Source organism: Nannobrachium achirus (assembly GCF_963921795.1).
Source record: "Nannobrachium achirus genome assembly, contig: SCAFFOLD_145, whole genome shotgun sequence".
In the NCBI taxonomy this organism is placed as follows: Eukaryota; Metazoa; Chordata; class Actinopteri; order Myctophiformes; family Myctophidae; genus Nannobrachium; species Nannobrachium achirus.
The window spans coordinates 1-17,589 of NW_027664846.1; positions in this window are offsets into that span (position 1 = coordinate 1).

Genomic DNA, 17,589 nt, shown 5'->3' on the forward strand with positions numbered 1-17,589 from the left:
GTCTACTGAAACCAAAAAGTACCGTGTATATCTATCTGCGACAAATCTCTGTGTGTCTGTATGTAATCCGCGTATCTCGAGAACTGTTCGTCTGAACTGTTCGTTCAGATTCGGCACGCGCGTTCCCGGCCGCGGAGTGTAGTGCCGGGCCTCGACCCGACCCGATGCACGGTTTTCCGAAACGTTCGGAATCTCCTTATGCGGAGCTGATTGTTGACATCAGGCTGTTCCGGAGGAAATCGGCTTCATAAACTTCATAAAAGGCTCTGACATCACGTACGCCACATGAGTCAACGAAAAATGCCATGGTTACGTATTGAATGTCATCAGTATGACGTAACCGAACAACGGGTATGATGGGTATTTCCTAACAACCGGAGGGGCATCCTTCCCCACGGGTGGAAAAGCAAACAGGCTGCGTATACTGCTCAAGATGAAGACAGACAGATACAGAGATATCCATATATGGGCATATGACAACAGTTATAATGGGGTTTGCATTAAAGGGTGGGGCATTCATTCCCTATGTACATCGTTCCCGAGTAGGCCGGCACCCGACTAGGCGCTTGGCCGCCCAAAGGGCAGAGATTCCATATATGGGCATAAAAGGGACACAGACAGACAGATACAGAGATCTCCATATATGGGCATAACATGGACGCAAACAGACAGATATCTCCATATATGGGCATAAATGGACACAGGCAAACATATGGTCAAAACAGGTCGTATGACAACAGGTATAATAGGGTTTGCATTAAAGGTTGGGGCATTCATTCCAAATTTACATCGTTCCCGAGTTGGCCAGGTCGCCGACTAGTCGCTCGTCCGCCGAGCTTCTAGTATGTATAATTGCGACCGAAGGTCACAGTTTAGTATGTGAAACGGCACATCATGTCTCCGTCCGTCCGTCCGTCCGTCCGTCTGTCTGTCTGTCTGGACGTGTACGTCTTTTTTACGGTTTATGGGTTTGCCGCTCTGACATCACGCTCAGGGCCGGTTTCTGCTATAACAAATCTTAAAATGGTCCTAGCTGTTAAATCGCTAAAGTTTTAGAACCCCCACTCCGTTATTTTCAGCTTCTAAAGCCTTCTCTTTATATGTTTTCTATGATCCCTGCCCGGGACCGGTTTTCGCGGAAAAATTGCGTCATCACACTACCGGCCAATCACAGCGAGGGTTATACACTGCCGGCCAATCACAGCGCAGAACATACACTGCCGGGCTCTCTGGTGGCTTTAGGAAACACGCCTTCAGGAAGTACACTGCAGTGTTTACACTGGAGGAGTCGCGACCGAGTATTTCCCGGTGAATCTGTGCGCAAAGGTGGGGGCCGATGGGCAAGGAGGGTTGCGAGCTTATGAGAAACAACTAAAATAGACCTTAAAACCTGGCGAAAACAGTTGCGTGCATTAGCGGAAGATGACGATAAAGGAAATCATTTAATGGAAAACATTAAATTAACTTCTGAAAAGCCTACACGGCCTTAAAACATGGCAAAAACAGTTGTGTGCATTAGCGCAAGATTAGATGAGGATAAAGGAAATCATTAAATGGAAAACATTAAATTAACTTCTGAAAAGGCTTCTAAGCCTACACTAATAGCCTACTAAAAACTAGTGAACCGCGATCTTGCCACACGTGAATAATGTGGTTGTAAACAATAACACAGACAATATAAATCCTTAGTCTAGTTGTGGGAAGAAAAGGATATCATCATGGCCCCAATTCCCCAAATAACGTTTAAATATCTTGCAATTGGCGACGAGTCTCTTACTAAATCGGCAAGATTACATTACATAACATGATTCATAAAAGCTAAGCTATCACCTCTCCATCATCATCAGCAATAGTCAGTGGTGCGTGTCCCCCACACTCCCAAGCCCCCACCGTTGCGCACAGATTCACCGGGAAATACTCGGTCGCGGAGGAGTCTAGCATGTAACTCCCCAACCGCTGCTCGTAGAAGGACACGGGAGACCTCATTTAAAGCGTCTCGGCGAGGCGAAGCGGACGCAGTGGTCTGACGGCCCGGTCCGCGAGCGAAAAACGGACGAAAAAAGCAAACGCGACCGCGGTTTGCTATACTGCTACAGACCACCAGTTGAGCAACTTACACAGTATAGCTTTAAGGTCAAGCCATTTAAACAAGGCTTTGTTCATGGTTTCAATGTTTGATGTTTGACCCCCCCTTTAACCTGAACCATCATAAATAAGTGTCCTTACATAGGATAGAGCAGGAAACCACTGAACATGTTGTTGTTGGATGTTTTTCCATCATCATGGAGCTGGTACCCACCACGTACTTCATGTAAACTCTGTCTCCCTTCTGCAGCTCTAAGATCACTTTTTTTTGCGTGGGTCCCCAGGCGACAGTAAAGTAAAGTTCAAAATCACTATTTGGGGGGTCCTCAGTTCAAAATGGCCTCTAGGACTTATAAGTGTTAATGACAACCTGTTGATTTTATTGTATTTTTCAACTGTAAACTTTTGACTGTGAAGCTGCATTTAGGAAGCCATTCCCTCTCCCTTCACCCTCCTGCCTTGTTTGGTTGTAGAATAGATTTTGCCTTCCATTTTCTGCCAAAACATTCTCATTGGGTTTGAATTAAGATTGTCTCACTTTATTATGACGGGATTGAAAACAATATTGAAATAAAGATTGTCCTCTTTTTTTTACCGCTTTGTTGACTGGCATTTTGTTTGGTGCCTTTGAGTGATTGAACATTTTATTAGACAAAAATGGAGAAAGTTACAATTAGAGTCAATACATAGATGTAGTACAGTACAAGTACAGTTAAAAACCCATTTAGGCAGAGAATTATTGAACGCTTTAACTATTGAAAAATAGCAGATATACAAGCTCACAGCGCGGCACCGAGTGCCGCGCTGCGAGCTTGTAGATCTGCTATTTTTGGAAAATTGTGACAATTTGAATTTTGACCTGATTCTATAAGTGTCTTTTGAATCCTTCTAAGGTTTTTAAAAAAAAAAAACGATGTTTATATGTCAGCAATCTGGCCAGCCATCGTAAAGGAAAAGGTCCTTTTCACTTAACTGGAGCTCAGTTAGTCTGTTCTTGAGAGACTACTATGTCAGTGGTTCTCAAACATTTTCATGTGAAGGACCCCCACAATGATATGTATTTGGCCACGGACCTCCATCTCAAAATATTGTCAGAGACCCCCCAGAACAAAATATTTGAGTTACAAATGTTCACTTTAAAAATGAGATATTCAAATATTTGCAAAGAAATCTCATGATTTTGACATTGATGAACTACAAGCTCACAGCGCGGCACTCGGTGCCGCGCTGTGAGCTTGTATATCTGCTATGTTTCAATAGTTAAAGCAGTCAATAATTCTAGGCCTAAATGGGTTAACCACCCTGCCTAAAAGGAACATCCCAAATAAGTCCTTTTACGGTCTTGGTTACGTTGGAAGTCCTTGGTATTCAATTGATGGACATAACAAATAGCAAGCAAATTGTTAAGATAATTGATTAAAATGTTCCTGTTATTATGTTTAACATGGTATAGATAATAGATATCATTTTCAGTGTTAAACGTCAATGCCACCCTGTGTTGGGACAAATAAGTAATCCTCGCAATGAGATCTGTCCGCTGCAGGTCACAATGCCCAGGACACAGGATAACAAAATGACATTGCCCAGCCATGATATCTGGCCTGGCTACTGGGCCCAACAACACGAAAACATCTGATATCCATTGTTATGTTTAATTGTCCAATCAGAATGTGACTAATGTATTCTGTAACTCCATATATCGGTGAAATTATGTTTTGTATAGGCAGAGAAGCTACGATGGGTGAACGTACTTGCTGTACTGTACAATTTGAACTATTCTTTCATTACAACTAACAGAAAACGGACTTACATCTGGTGTGGACTCATTTCTTGTGTGCGAGTACTTTAATATATTGGGGAAAACTGTCTATTCATATGGAATATAATAATTTTTCCATCACAAATATAATAGTCTCACGCTTAAAGGGACTACACCATGAATTTACATTTTTCCAATTTTTATGTATTTTCTTGGTGTCCCACCAGCAACTTCTATCCTCACAAAGTCCTATTTCTGACCATTGTGTCTTTCTCAGTTTATGGGCAGATCTATCTTAGCATGTCTCAGAACGGTCCTGATTGTGAAAGGTCAGATTTGTGATGTCACAAGGCCTGAGAAGGAGGCAGGAGGAGCTGGGAGAGGGTTGGGGAGGGGTGGGCAGGCCTGAGAAGGAGGCAGGAGGAGCTGGGAGAGGGTTGGGGAGGGGTGGGCAGGCCTGCTGAGCAGGAGGTGGGGAGGAGTGTGGGGCCAAAACTGGCTCAATAGCGCAGTCCTCCCACTCAGGACAAGGTGGTACTGCAGCTGAAAATGCTCTGAAAGCCAGGCAGAAATGACAGGGGCTCTGTATTCAGGAGTGGTAATTTAGCCTCAAACCTTTTCAAAAACGTTTTTGGGACACAAACAGTGTTATATAAATTATTTTTAAATGCATGGTGTAGGACCTTTAAAGGACAACTTTGTTTTGTTCTTACAACAAGGGTTCATATTTTCGATCGTAATTCACCAGTCACAACTCCGCCCCTCCAAACGCTGTCTCCGCCTAGACCTCCGACCAGAATCACAGCCGCCTCTAATGGAACCATTCACTTGAATGGACATCCAGCAGATTTTTACACATTAAATATTTATTCCGTTTTGGACCCAGAGCTTCGAAATCTCTTCCAATCCATCAACAAGGCCTGGATCTGCATTGGAAAAATATGTAGACCTTTTGTAAAACTTGGATTGACCGCAAAACAGCCAAAAGGCACGCACATCTAAAGCCACAGTTGGCTGGGTGCTAGACTAAAGCAGTGCATACAAGTAGAATAATAAAATTCTGCACACCGATTTATGCTCCCAAACATGAAGTTTACTTGTGGTAACGTTTCGAGCCTAACGGCTCTTCATCAGACCTTTAAACTTTTAAAACAATACGACACAGGAATATATAAGGTCACAGCAGAGGAATAAGGAACATGTCCATGGTTGCTGGACCACAGAAAGCCGTTTCAAACCAATTTAAATATGAATGGACTGTATTGGCCTAAACGACAATAACCCATGACTACAAACACCTTATTTGTTATGTTAAATAGCAACTGATTAAGTAATGTACGTCTGTGAATGTCTGAATGAACAGGGGTAGCGACGCGAAGTGTTGCATTTCAACTCTGCTTTCGACTGCAGGCTGTGGGTAGGGGCGTCACAAGGGGGGGAAAAGTGGGACTGACTTACCAGGGCCCAAGGTGGAAGGGCCTTAATTATTTTATACTTTAGCTATTGAAAAATAGCAGATATACAAGCTCACAGCGTGGCACCGAGTGCCGCGCTGCGAGCTTGTAGATTTGCTATTTTTGAAATCCCACGATGAAGGGTTATATGTATTTCAACGGGAAGTTTCCGGGAAGTTTAGAAATTCAGCATTTTTTCCCGTTTTTTCGGTGGGGAATGTGCGATACCGGCCGAACTGTGCGTCCGGCGTCGTTGAATGGCACACCATTGCGTTCGGAATTCCGAGGACTTCTTAAAATATGAGTTAATATTGTTATATTTTGTGGGAATGCGCAATTATAAGCCAATCAAATTAATTGACTGTACTTAGACTGTACTTAGACTACTTACTGTACTGGTCAGCTGTTGTTGGGGAGCGAGGGGCAGATTACACTGTGACATGAGCTTCAGACTGTTTCAGACCGTTTTCAGAGAGACAACGTGACCTACTGTATCATACTATTATAATTTCGGGTTGTGTCAGCGGGCCTTTAAGTAAAGTACTTGAGTAAATGCACCTAGTTACTTCACACCACTGAATGTAGACTATAAATGTTGATTAGAATCCAGCACACAACACATATTATTTTGGGGGTCCTTGACATGAAAAGGTTTGAGCACCACCGACACAGAAACAGGTTCTTCCAGAAACCTATATTAAGATTTAGGAGATCTAGAATCGGGTCCATACATTCAAAGACTTGCACAAATGTTCACGATTTCTCAAAAAAATAGCAGATCTACAAGCTCGCAGCCACACTGAGCTTGTATATCTGTTATTTTGTAATAGTTAAAGCATAAAACTAAATGGGTTAAGTGGGTCTAGGCTGATAGTGAATTAAACATGTATTTAACACTTTAAATGCAAACATCATAGAGGTACAGTCACACATTAAGGATAACAATGCTTTATTAGTCTAACAAAGTACAGTACAGTCACACAGTAAGGATAACAATGCTTTAGTCTAACAGAGAGACATTAAGGTCAAGACATTTAAACAATTCTTTGTTCATGGTTTCAATGATTGATGTTTGACCCCCCTTTAACCCCCCTTTAACCTGAACCATCCTAAATAAGTGCCCTTACATAGGATAGAGCAGGAAACCACTGAACATGTTCTCGTTGTATGTTTTTCCGTTCTCATGGAGCTTGTTCCCACCTTCTAACTTCATGTAAACTCTGTCTCCCTTCTGCAGCTCTAAGATCACTCCATTAGATACAGATTCAAAACGACTACCACTGTATGCATAGTTAAAAATGAGTCGCTGTTCATTTTTATACATATAGATACGCGTATAACTTGATGACTTTTCGTGACCTGCAGTAAATGTGAAGGGATAAACTCCTCTTGATGGTGCTGAGAAGATACCTGAGAGAGAACACACACAAAACATGATTTTAAAACAGGTTCTCAATGTGGGGTCCGAGGACCTCCCAGGGTCCTGGAGGAGGTTCCAGGGTCCCCTGCGAGCTTGTAGATCGGCTATTTTCGGCAAAGAGCTTTTAGAGGGAGAAAAGAGCGAGAAAAGAACAGACTTAAGTAAAGAGTGAAAAGTCAAGTTTTATAATTATTTATCACAGTTCAAGTGGTCAAATATCTGATAACATAAATTGACATGAATCCAAAATACACTGATTGTATTGTCAGAAGATAAAACTATATGGAATCTATTAAAAGGTTGTGGGGGTCCCTGCTTCATCTCTCAAAACGTTGAAGACTCCTGCATTAAACATTTCTCACCTCATCTATTGGTTTAAATAGGTAACACACTTTGAAGGTTTATGTACATTACTGTCATATTTACCTGTCTGATAGATTTAAGGTGATGAAACTAATTGATTCTATAAAGATTATTAAAGTGAATTAATCATAACCCACCTGTAGATGGATTGTATGCCTTGCCGATGTTCGTGATGACATTCCTGTAGACTACAGTGCTGGTACTAGATGGTGAAAAGGCTTTACCCAAACCAGCTGAAAAGGCCACCTCTGTTTTGTCTGTCAACACATAACATTATCACATTGGTTAGAATATTAATAAAAACATACATTATACCATTAATTATTTATCATTAATAATACAATCCATAATAATATCCACTTAAACCTACACCTTACTGTATAATTATATTCTTAATAAACAACACTAGTGTTTCCCTCGACATCAAATCTCTGCCAAAAACAGCAGCTCTACAAGCTCACAACACGTCACATTGCAAGCTTGTAGAACTGCCATTTTACCTCAATGTTTGCCGGAGATTTGGGATGGGGTTCTGTTTAACTATGCATTCTGACCTTAAATTCATTACTAGTTTCAAAGATATTTTGGGAGAATAATTGCAATGTTCAGTATTCATTTTAGAACATCATGTTTAATAAATATACTGTACTTACTCCTCAGTTCCTGCACTTGTTTGTCAGTAGCATTCAGGCGGTTGTCAGTGGCTTTCAGACTTCTTTCAATGGTGGACAGCAGAACATCATGAGCTGAAATAAACACAACATTAGCATTAATAATATTAAGTCATAAATACTCTTTATATGATCAATACAAGAAAGTTTTGTGTTACTAATAAACATACACATTTGAAATATTGTTTGGAAAGAAATCGCCAATGTATAAAATATGGTTAAATTGGTTATAATGATTATGACACTGCATTGCCTACTAAAAATGACACGGATGATTTCCTGGTTTTAATGGGTTAAGTCATGTTTCAGCACTGCTCTTTCCAGCCTGCATCCACTGAACATCAGCTTCAAATTACCTTTACTTTCTTTCTCCAAGTCTGTAACCTGGCCCTCCGTAGCAACCAGTCTGGTCTGATGGTCTTTAACCTGGTTCTGGGTTGCAGTTAGTGAGGTCTGGAGGTCTGTAGCCTGGCCTTCAGTGACGGTTAGTCTGGTCTGGTAGTCTGTGACCTGGCCCTCAGTGGCAACCATTCTGGATTGACAGGAACTCAATTTGACAGCCATTACTGAAAAAAAAAAGAAAAAGTATGACTTTTGTTAAAGGCAGAGTTCACCTCCAAAATGACTATTCTCCACCGATAACTCTCCCCATGGAGACTTGAATTCATGGATTTCTCCCCTTAGAACTATCCCTTTATAACTGCTATATGAAACATTTCAGCCTGTACTGTTCCTAAAGCTCCATTTGGACCATCCTTACCTTTCATTAAGTCCTTCTGCTGCTTGGCTTCTCTCTCACTGGCTGTCGCCCTGGCCTCCATATTCTTCAGCAGCACCTGTTGTTGCGCCACCGTAACTCTGAGCTCTTTGACTTCTCCCTCCAAGGCCTCCATGTTCTTCAGCTGCACCTGTTGTTGCGCCACCGTAACTCTGAGCTCTTTGACTTCTCCCACCAAGGCCTCCATGTTCTTCAGCTGCACCTGTTGTTCCTTCAGCTGCACCTGTTGTTCCTTCAGCTGCACCTGTTGTTCCTTCAGCTGCACCTGTTGTTCCGCCACCTTGTCTCTGAGCTCTTTGACTTCTCCCTCACTGGCTGTCGCCCTGGCCTCCATGTTCTTCAGCTGCACCTGTTGTTCCTTCAGCTGCACCCGTTGTTCCTTCAGCTGCACCTGTTGTTCCTTCAGCTGCACCTGTTGTTCCGCCACCTTGTCTCTGAGCTCTTTGACTTCTCCCTCCAAGGCCTCCGTGTTCTTCAGCTGCACCTGTTGTTCCTTCACCTTGTCTCTGAGCTCTTTGACTTCTCCCTCCAAGGCCTCCATGTTCTTCAGCTGCACCTGTTGTTCCTTCAGCTGCACCTGTTGTTCTGCCACCGTAACATTGAGCTCTTTGAGCTCTTTGACTTCTCCCTCACTGGCTGTCGCCCTGGCCTCCATGTTCTTCAGCTGCACCTGTTGTTCTGCCACCTTGTCTCTGAGCTCGGGTCCATCCAATGCCTTCCCTCTCTGCTCCATCACCATGTCCCAAAGCTCCTTCAGCTCAGTCCAGAGGTCAGCTTGGCTGCCTGGTCCACCCCGAGCCCCAGCAGCCTCACACAGACAGAGCAGTAGAAGCAGCCCAGCAGCTCTTCATTCTGGAATGGTGTTGGTGTCTCACCCCCAAAAAGACACCTGATGAACAAACATCAGACACGTCATTGAACCCAGCGGACACCAACCTGTCTTAAGGCACAACTTTTTTTTTTTTTTACAAGAACAGTTGATATTTTAGATTGTAATTAGAGAAAATAGATGAGCGTTAGAATGTTTTAATTTACTTCCTATCGTTTTAGCCAGTTTAGAGAGTTTGATTTCAGTGGTTGGGGGCATGCGTTTAAGTGGCCAAATATGTATTTTGACACAATAAGCCACTACATGCAGCGCAGGGTTTCCTTTCATGGTTAGGTGTGACTTATGGGGGCTAGTAGTGTTGCCAAGAATGTGTCGACTCATTGTGGCTAAAAAGACATATTTAGCCTGATTGGCTAAAACGATAGAAAGAAGTAAATGAAAACATTTTAACACTGGATCTTTTCTTTCCTCCAATTACAATCTAAAATATGAACCCTGAAAAAACAAAGTTGTCCTTTAATGATATTGGCTGAAAACTAAGTGAGTGGCTTCTCAGCCACTCAAATGCTTCATATAATCAGCTGCTGTTATTCAAATAAATGTAGCATAGGGTTGTTCTGGTGTGCTGAGCATGCCTTCAGAGGTTCAGTTAGATATCAAAACTAGATATGAATTCATTACATAAACCACAAATGTTTTGTTCCTTTAAATTTTCTCCATCTAAAAAATATGTTTGAGTCAAAATTAAGCTTCATTCTCTCCAGACAATGTAAAAGGTGCATTCAGTAAAGGGGGACATCACTCATTTTTTCAATGAAATAAAATGTTCCCCCCCTTCTGTGTTGCCTAGAACTGGAGGTTTGATTTGGGGGTTTGTATTGCAAAGTACACCGTGATGACATCACACGTAGGCCTACTTTGCAACAAAACCCCCCAATATCAATCCTCCAGTTCTAGGCAACACAGAAGTTGGGTAACTTTTTATTTTATTTCCACACAACTCCTCTAAAGTAGGCCTATATTAATGACATAGTTCAATATTGAAATTGGGTGGTTTTCCCATTTAAAAGAGTGTTTTTCACCTACCTTTGAAAAATCACTGAATATGCTGCGAGGCTCTGGAGCTTTCAAAAGACAACCAAACTAGTCTCAGTCCACTGCAACAATCCTTCTACACTGACTGTTGGTCTCAGACAGAGTGAGTCTCTACAACAATCCTTCTACACTGACTGTTGGTCTCAGACAGAGTGAGTCACTGCTTCTTCTTCTTTTCTCTTGTTTTACGGCGGTTGGCAACCAATTTTATGGTGCATTACCGCCTCCTTTTGATCCGGCGTGTGGATCGACACCTAAATCCTATTCACATTCACTCACTCATTCACACTATATCTATATCCTATCATAGACTCCTGTTTCCCTCAAAAAACCTAACAATACCTTAACATGTGCTCTTTTCCCCATATTTAACATAACCTTTAGTGTAAATTCCTTCACCCCTAATTCCCTCAGCTGATTCCTCATTGTGAGTCACTGCTCCTCCCTTGCTCTGCTCAAATACTCTGATTGTCCTGAGTGCAGTCACCTGTGAGGACCAGCTGAGACTGCTCTGGTGATGAGCTGTTGAGTGTGTGTGTGTGTGTGTGTGTGTGTGTGTGTGTGTGTGTGTGTGTGTGTGTGTGTGTGTGTGTGTGTCACTGTGTTCAATGCTGGCTCACACCTTGTGTGTCAGTCACGCCATGGAGACTTTAGTTCAATAATTATTTTGTTGTATGTTCCACATTCCTAAGATAAAACAATGATTATAGTACATTTACCCTCGTTGATTCTGAATGGGGACCCAAATGCATGTTGGTCAATCAATGGGGGTAAATTTAAAGGGGGGTAAATTTACTTTAAATTTACCCCCATTTATTCTGACCCAAATGCATTCTGGTCCCCATCCAGGGCCATGCATGTGGGTCCCCATCCAGAATCAATGGGGGTAAATTTACTATAATCAATCTTTTTGTTGTCTTAGAAATGTGACAATATAAAAACATATTATTAAAGTCTCTATGGCTCTATGTGACTAATCAATAGGGAAAAAAAAGTCATTTTGGGGGTTGAACTACTCCTTTGATTGTTATGAGTTCAGTTGTTGCATTAGATACTAGAGAGTTTAAATTGTATCATTGTTATTCTATAATGTAATTTATTTGTGAAGTTTATGATCCTCATCTACTGCGTTTGTCTGAGTTCCTGCACTTGGTTTCTACAACAACACCAGTTCCTTCTACAGTTTAATGCGACGCTACGCTGTCTCTCTGCATTCTATGATCCTATAGTTTACTGAGACACTACGCTGTCTCTCTGCATTCTATGATCCTATAGTTTACTGAGACGCTACGCTGTCTCTCTGCATTCTATGATCCTATAGTTTACTGAGACACTACGCTGTCTCTCTGCATTCTATGATCCTATAGTTTACTGAGACGCTACACTGTCTCTGCATTCTATGATCCTATAGTTTACTGAGACGCTACACTGTCTCTGCATTCTATGATCCTATAGTTTACTGAGACGCTACGCTGTCTCTCTGCATTCTATGATCCTATAGTTTACTGAGACGCTACGCTGTCTCTCTGCATTCTATGATCCTATAGTTTACTGAGAGTCTGAGACACATTGACAAAGTTCATCAAATAGGCACCATTTGGCATTTTCCATTTAAAGATGACATTTTGACCCTGTACAAACAATTGTAAACTTGCATCAAGTTTATGAATAAATAATTTTAAGAATATTACATATTTCACCAGTTTCAATCTTATTTATGTTTGGGTCTGTGGACTATTACTAATGTCTATTTGACAGGTGGTATTTCCTGGCATATGCTTACTGTACAATTCTTCAAACAGTTAAAATAATATCCTATAGGTTTGGCTCAAATATGAATGTTAAACAATCAGCTCTCCTGACATTAATAGCTGAAAGAGATGAAACAGGGAACCCCACTACAGGGACCCCCAGCAGGAGACCCCTACTACATAGTTTAGAGAATCGTGACGCTACTCAACTTAAAGGTGCCTCCATACCGAAAATACTACAGGAGACTCTTTCTAACTGTTCACAAACTGCAAAGAACGGCAAAAAACGAAGCAATTTTTTTTCCAGCAGACTGCACGCCGACTGTAGTTACTGTACGCAGTTGTGCGCATGCGCACTGTGTTGCCAGGTCTGTTCGTTATAAGCGTCTTTGATCCTGTTTTCTTATAATGTTGCTAGTTGTGGGTTACTTTGGTTTGGGCTTGTTTCTGAAGTGTAGTTGCTTAGTTGGCCTTGCTTTCAACATTCTTTTAGAAAATAGCTAATGTAATAGAGCTCAATAGGTGAAACTGGTCGTTTTCTTTTGGGCTTGTTTTCATAGACCTGGTCTCTTGTTTCACTCACATAATCTGGCAATCGTGGCGGGGGAAGCGGAGATTTTACTATGTGCTGTGTTTTTTTCTGCTCTTACCAATACAACACACGTAACTATTACTAGCATTGGTTTAATAATAATAATAATAATAATGGATTGCATTTTTATAGCGCTTTTCTAAGCAAGTTGCGAACTCAAAGTGCTTACAACTATTACTAGCATTGGTTTGGAGTTGACTAGTATAAGAAATTGAGAGTTGAGATTGTGAATATGCTATTAGTAAAAATGTGCGATGGGAAAATGGCTCTGGTTTATTTTGGCTTGGTTTTGCAGCAGTAGCAAACTAATGGTCCATTCTACAACTCCCTCAATCCTACCGACGGCCAGGGGCGACTCAAGAAAACTGTGCAAGTCCAGTCATCCAGTTTTCCGTCAATACTGGTCGATAGCGTTCCCGACCCGCTGCCGAAAACCTGCCGATGATCTCCCTGTCTGCACAGACGCTTTCCGCTGCCTTCCGCCACCGATTTGTGGCCAAATCGGTTGGGTTAAAAGTGCACTTAAGATGGCTTAGGGGCCACTCAGCAAAATACAAAAAGTCCAAGGGCTGCAAGCTGTTTTGGACGTTTAGAGAATGATTTTGTAACACACTACATGAGTAGTCTAAAAATTCAGGAAACACACAGAAAACATTTCCATCTATAAGGCCAAACCTCATTGAACAAAAAGATTGTCATGGAATGATTAATGATGAAATGAGGAGGTTTCTTCTATTGGAACAAACACAATAGCAAAGCGAGGACGTCTAAGCTGCCACTTGCTCAACGTCGCAGTGCCCTTACCCTTATTCACATTTGTATTTACTTTTTCACAAAAATGCCCACGATTCATGTGAAAATGCATTAAAGTAGCAGATCTAGATTTTGTGTCCGTTTTCAACGGTTCTAGATATCTCCAGAACGGGCAAGAGGAGCTGATTCCAGAAATGCAACTCCCATGAGGATTGGTCAATTGGTTGTCAAGAAAATGTAAATTACATGACAATGAATGTTGGGGAAATTCAGCACATCTGCTGAAAATCCCACATTTTCAACTTTTATATGTTTTTCAAAAATGTTCTTTTTTGCCCAATCATGGTGGTAATGAACTAAATATTTTGAGATGAGGATCCGTGGCCAAATAAATATCATTTTGGGGGTCCTTCATATGAAAAGGTTTGAGCACCACTGACATAGTAGTCTCTCAAGAACAAACTAATACCCAGGGGGCAAAGGAAGGTGTGCTGCATTTGCCCCGACATAAAAAGTTGTCCACCAGAAATATTATCTATGACCCAGTAGGATCACAACCTATATGGACAACCCGGTCAATTTGTACAACAAAGTCCAATATGGCCGCCTCAATATTAGCCCCTATTAGTTTTAATGGGGGGTGAATAGGGCAAAATTTTAAACTGAGGGATATTTCCACGAAACTTCACAGGTTGATCAATGGTATACATATGAACATTTTTTGTATTGCAAGTTTCCATGAAATCCAATATGGCCGCCATATTAGGTTTTGCCTCTAACTTCTGAACCAGATGAGCTAGAAACACAAACTTGGTGTCTATTTCATGGTGTCTGACCATGGGAGACTCAATGGAATAGCTAATTTTATTATTGGGTGTGTCTGGACCTTTATTGTGCATATTTGCAAGATGGTGGACTCCCAAAATAGAGCTTTAACATAATTTCTACCATGATTGTTGACTGCTTTTGCAGATACAAGCAATATGAATCCATTTGCTAAGATTTATGGCACAGAAGGGACTTATACCTGTATTATTCTTGAGTTTGCATGTTGTCAAAATGGCTGTAAACAAGATATTATATTTCCTGTCCGATTCTACTGTATGTAGTTGTAGCAATGACTTCAGATAAAATCAGAGACCAAAACAATGTATCTTAGAAATTATTTTTTTATTTAAAAAAGAAAAACAGAGAGAGATTATCTCAATGAAATGAATGCAACTGCCTTTTTGGGTCTTTCACACATAGACATGCACATGCTTTCCAACAACTTCAGCTTCAGGGAAATTATAATGAACACATGATTAAAACAGGCTGCATTATAATGCAAATAATTGCTAGTCACTATCACTGTCATGTGTACCTATCCTGCTGCATCTTGTCTCCAGTCCTTGGCAACGACACCCCAAGTAGCATGCAATTCCCTTCTTCGCACATGAAGTTCAATCACCCGAGAGAGGTCCTCGATGCACGTCCCACTGGGAGGAGACCCCGTGGCAGACCTAAGACCAGATGGAAGGATTATATCTGACTGGCCTGGGAACGCCTCGGTATACTCCCAGAGGGAGTGGAGAAAGTTGCGCAGGATAAGGAAATCTGGAAGTCTCAGTTGGAACTGTTACCCCCGCGACCCGATTCCGGATAAGCGGTTGAAGATGGATGGATGGATGGATGGCACATGAACAGTTTTTCTGGCAGCCTTTGATACAGCTACATGATATTGCCTTGTCCATTGATATAGGCCAGGCTGGCTCAGTAGATGTACAGGGGACTGCCTTCCCATCACTGAGAGACCATCCATATTCAGTGAAGCAAGGGATGTCTGGCTTCGCGATGTGTGCAGTTTTATCTATTATGGCTGCAAGAGCAGCTCTTTTCAGGTGCAGGCCAAAGGCATTTTCTGTAGGTGGCAGCAGCTTCAACAGGGTTGATCGGTTATTTAGGAACTTGTCAGGTCAAAGTCCTCCGAATGGTCAGCTTTTGATGCATATGCAGCTATTGTGAGGTCTCTAGCCTGATTCTTGACATCCTCTGAGAGGGAATAAGAGGAATTTTCACCAAATTCCTGAAGTGCAGGGAGATCTAGACCCATGCTGGTCTTGAACCATGCCTTCTTTCCAGTGAAAAAGGGATAGCTGGTGGTATCTCTGCCACTCAGGCTGTGAATAAAGGGCAGGGCACGACACTGTGCGAGTCCAAGGGCTGAGACCATGTGATGGAAGATATGCATCCTGCTCTGTTCTCACCCACAGCTCTGGAAGGTCTAGGAGGTGGGTGGCAGCATGATATAGATGCCTATATCATGCTGCCGCCATGGGAAGGCAGTCCCCTGTCCATCTACAGAGCCAGCCTGGCCTATATCAATGGACAAGGCAATATCATGTAGCTGTATCAAAGGCTGCCAGAAAAACTGTTCATGTGCGAAGAAGGGAATTGCATGCTACTTGGGGTGTCGTTGCCAAGGACTGGAGACAAGATGCAGCAGGATAGGTACACATGACAGTGATAGTGACTAGCAATTATTTGCATTATAATGCAGCCTGTTTTAATCGTGTTCATTATAATTTCCCTGAAGCTGAAGTTGTTGGAAAGCATGTGCATGTCTATGTGTGAAAGACCCAAAAAGGCAGTTGCATTCATTTCATTGATATATTCTCTCTCTACGCTCTACCCATGGTCAGACACCATGAAATAGACACCAAGTTTGCGTTTCTAGCTCATCTGGTTCAGAAGTTAGAGGCAAAATTTTCTGGGTCCTTACATTATGGCGGCCATATTGTGGTGGCCATATTGGATTTCATGGAAACTTGCAATACAAAAAGTGTCAACCTGTGAAGTTTCGTGGAAATATCCCTCAGTTTAAAATTTTGCCCTGTTCACCCCCCATTAAAACTAATAGGGGCTAATATTGAGGCGGCCATATTGGACTTTGTTGTACAAATTGACCAGGTTGTCCATATAGGTTGTGATCCTACTGGGTCATAGATAATATTTCTGGTGGACAACCTTTTATGTCGGGGCAAATGCAGGTTTCCTAAAAAAAGGCTGGTTTGCCCCCTGGGTATAAGGCGACATTCAGGCGGCATTCACACAGGCACGTTTTATTGCGATTAAAACGAATCCTCTAACGTATTGTCGAAAAATACACAACGTTTGTGCATGTGTGAAGACACATCCGTATTCTTTTTCGAATCAAATAAACAAATGCAAATCCACAAAAAAACGGTGGTTTTGATTCGCTATAGCAAACGCTTCACTGTTGGTGTGAATCCATCCGTCTCAAATACAGGCAATATATAGAGCCATGTGCGGGTTAAATCCATAGTTATTTATAAAAGGTTAAATCCCCCTCCAGACCGTCTGCTCTCATTAGATTTCTGACCATTCTGGCCGCCTCCTCCCCTCATTGATTTCATTTCTGATCACCGCTCACTCGATCGCACATAGTGTATTATTTGTGAGGAGTTGCTCACAGTTAGATGAAAGGAAAGTGCCACTGGAGTCACTTGTATATCATATAATTATATAATATAGGCCGATGTGTGGGTCTCTCGCCCTCACTCACGCGCGCTCTTCCTCTCTTGCTCTCTGTGCAATCATGTCCAAATGGAGACGCTTTACGCGCGCCGCAGAGCGCAGAGAAGGAGCCAGCGGAGGGCAAGACGAGGGGCAGAGAGAGAGAGAGAGAGAGAGAGAGAGAGAGAGACAGAGAGACAGAGAGAGAGAGAGAGAGAGAGAGAGAGAGAGAGAGAGAGAGAGAGAGACACGTTGACGTTGTCCTCTTCGTAGATATTCATATCTTGCTAAAGTAGGCCTATTTGCTGTCTGGTTTATTGCTGGTAGATTTTGCGAGTCCCTCCCGCCGCTGCATGGTTTTATTTTTGTATCGCCCGTTTACGACCGTCGACCGCAGATAAATATTTGCGGGGGTCCTGCGGTTACATTGTGAGTTGAACTTGAAGAATTATTAAAGACAGGGAGATGGAGGAGGCATTATGCAGCTTGGATACATGTCCCGTGGACAGACGTGACAATGTGT